This window comes from Echinops telfairi, unplaced genomic scaffold (genome assembly GCF_000313985.2).
Source record: "Echinops telfairi isolate 266 unplaced genomic scaffold, ASM31398v2 ScPeMD7_1;HRSCAF=3_0, whole genome shotgun sequence".
NCBI lineage: Eukaryota > Metazoa > Chordata > Mammalia > Afrosoricida > Tenrecidae > Echinops > Echinops telfairi.
The window spans coordinates 34076299-34079884 of record NW_022103896.1 but is presented as its reverse complement, the minus strand read 5'-3'; the positions used below and the strand labels follow the sequence as shown (position 1 = coordinate 34079884).

General features: G+C 38.0%; 1 pseudogene; it reads right to left on the bottom strand.

Annotated features, from left to right (window-relative positions):
* Positions 1–2051: 2051 nt before the first annotated feature.
* On the bottom strand, positions 2052–2178 carry LOC115869059 (annotated as a pseudogene).
* Between the last annotated feature and the right edge of the window lie 1408 nt (positions 2179–3586).

Here is a 3586-nt window from a genome sequence, read left to right as displayed (position 1 = left end):
TTTTCCTGAGGAGTTCTTTGCTAATTATAGGCTTCTTCCCTTTCCATTTGAAGTTGCTAATCACGTTTTCCATTTCTTTGAAAAAAGATTCTGGTATTTGTATCATGATTGCATTGAACTTATACAGTGCCCTGGCTAGGATTGACATTGTGGCAGTTACATAATCTCCTGTCAACTTGAGCGTATTAAGAGTAAAGGGGTGGGGTTTAGCCTGTTAAGCAGGTCACAGCTTTATGATCTCATTTGGAGGTGTGACCGAGTTACATGGCTCTCTGGAGGCAGGCAGCACATTCTCTCTCTGCTTCACCTTCCTGTTGACAAGCCACATGGAGCCACACTGATGATAGCCAGAACCCCAGAGATGTGTCCACTGCCATTGGACCCACAGGACTTTCCACCCACCAGCCTGTGATCTTCCTGGATTCAGCATCATTGCATGTGCTATTTGAGTTTGAAGAGGAATTCATGGGCTAATCTCAGACTTATAGGCTAATTTTGAACTTATGGACTTGATGTGGACTGGGCTGGGATGTTTTATTGATGCATAATTACTTTTTGATATAAAAAATCCTCTCTTACATATACATGAGTGTCTCTGGATTTGTTTCTCTAGTCAACCCAGACTAACACAGGCATTGTTACAGTATTGAATCTTCCTGTTCACGAGTATGTGATATTCTTCCATTTGTGACGGCTTCTTTTTGTTTCTTGTCATAATGTTCTGTGGTTTTCCTTGTAAAGATCATTTGTTTTTTTGGTTAGTTATGTCCCTAGATATCTCAATTCATCTTTGGATATTGTGAAGGGTACAACATTCTTGATCTCCTTTTCTGTGATCTTATTTGATGTAGTTAGCAATCCAATTGACTTCTGTTTGTCAATCTTTTATCCTGCCACTCTACCATATTCCTCTGTTGCTTCCAGCACTCCTATTGTGGAACTTTTGGGTTTTTCAATATATAGAATCATATCATCTGAAAATAATGATAACTTCACTTCTTCTTTCCTCAGACGTATACTTTGATCTCCTTCTGTTGTCTTATGGTATTAGCTAGAACCTCTAGAACGATGTTGAATAAAAGTAGGGCTAGGGAGACCTTGTCTGGTCCTCTTTTTCAGTGGGATTGTTTAGTCTTTCGCCATTGATTATAATGCTGGCTGTTGATTTTTCATATATAGCTTGTATTATATTGAGGTAATTTCCTTTCAATCTTATCTTCTTACATGTCTTAATTAGGAATGGTTGAATATTGTCACATGCTTTTTCTGCATCCTTTGATAACATCATGTGGTTCTTAATCCTGTTCCTTGTCAATGTGATGGATAATGTTAATGGACTTTTGGATGTTGAACCATCCCTGCATCCCTGGTATGAATCCCACTTAGTCATGTTGAATTATTTATTTTATATAGTTTTGTATTCTATTGGTCAAATTTTCGTTAAGGAATTTTGTGTCAATGTTCATTAGAGATATTGGTCTGTAGTTTTCTGTTCTTGTGGGATCCTTGCCCAGTTTTGGTATCCGTATTATCCTAGCTTCACAGAATGAGTTTGGAAGTTTGATGTTCTTTTCTGTGCTCTGGAAGAGCTGGAGTAGAAATGGTGTCAGCTATCCCCTGAATACTTGAGGAAATTCTCCTGTGATGCCACCTGAGCTGGGACTTTTTTCAGGTGGTAGTGTCTTAATAACTTTCCCTATTTCTTCTTTTGTTATGGGTCTATTCAGCTTCTTGACATCTGTATGGGATAATCTGGGGAGGGATTGTTTTTCCAAGTATTTGTCCATGTCTTCCAAGTTGTTGTATTCATTGGAGTACAGACCTTTGTAGTACTGTGTAATTAATCATTTAATTTTATTAGAATCCATTGTAATTTCCCGTTTCATCCCTCATCCTAGATATTGATGTCTGCTCTGTCATATCTTTGGTTAGGCTTGCCAGTGGTGGTTTGTTGATTCTGTTAATCCTTTCTAAGAACAAGCTTTGATTTTTTGGGGTATTATTTTCTGTTTTCCCTCACATTTATCTCTATCCTAATTTCTTTTTTCTTTTCAATGCAGTAGAGTTTCCCACATTTGGGGAAATCGCAGGGGTCAGCACATCCGGAGTGCAATGGATAAGCCTTGCCCTGGGAAAACCACCTTCGTGATCATGGTATCTCCCCTGCCAGGTAAGTACCTCTATCCTAATTTTTATTATTTGTTTTCTTTTGCTAGTAAAAGGATTATTCTGTTCAGAGTTCTAATTGTTGGAGCTTTTATGATAGAGTATCAACGAAGTTTCTCTTCCTTCTTCATATGTTCATTCATTGCTATCAAACACCCTTTGATAACTGTTTGTGCTGTACCCCATAGGTTTAGGTACATTATATTGTTATTCTCATTAATTTCTTAAAAATTCCTAATTTGGGCCGGTACCCACTCATTTTGAAGAAAAAAGTTGTTCGTCCTCCAATTGTTTACCATTGTTTTTTTCTAATCGTCCTTCTGTTGAATTCCAGTGTTATGGTGAATAACCTTTATATGGTTGAGTTTACTCAGCCTTGACTTGTGTCCCAGCATGTGGTCTATTTTTGAATACATGCCATGTGCACTTAAAAAGAGTGTGATTATTTTGTTTTTTGCATTTATGTGGAGAGCTCTATATACCTGTGTATAAGACGAGATTTTCAGCGTATTTTTAATGCTGTTTTTGTGGTAAAATTAGGTACCTGGCTGATGTTTGGGTTAGCTTATACTCGAGAATATTCAGTATGTCTATCAGGTCGAGTTGCCTGATTATAGAGCTTAGTTCTATAATTCTATAGCCTCCTTGTTGAGCTTTTTTCCCATTGATATATCTGTCTTGGAGAGCAGTGTTTTGAAGTCACCTACTATGATTTTTGAACTTGTGATTTCCTTTTGCATTTTTTGAAGAATTTGACGAATTTCGTTGGTGTCTCATTGGGAGCATGTATATTTATGATGCTTACTGGTTTTTGATCTACTGAACCCTTAAGAATTATATAGTGTGTATTTTTTATCTCTTGTTATGACTTGTACCTTGAGATCAATTTTGACAGAGATTAGGATTACAACTCCATCTTTTTTTAAAATTAGTTTGCTTGTTATACTTTTTACCAGCCTTTAATTTGCAACCTATTTTTGTCTGTGAGCTTGATATGTGCCTTGAAGACAATAGATTGATCGGTTACCATGTTTCCCCCCAAATAAGACACTGTCTTATATTTATTTTTACTCAAGAAGACACACTATGGCTTATTTTCAGGGGATGTCTTATTTTTATTAAGTATGGTACAACAATCTACATTTATTCAAATATAGTTAAGTCTCCTTCTTCTGGAACATCGACCCACAGTGCTAAGTAGAACAGAAGTCACAGCTTGCCTTCCTTCCCCTGAGGACACACAATGCCTACAGCAGAGCGTCCTGCTCCTCACTTCACTGGGGAGACTTTTACTTTCACTTTCGATGTCTCCCTCTGTGCCTCAGCTTGCAACACGCACAGAGGACCTGACAGGGGGAGCCTACCTTTTTGATGGGGCTGCCCGCACCTCTCCAGTCGCCTCTGAGATAGCGGCTGTCAC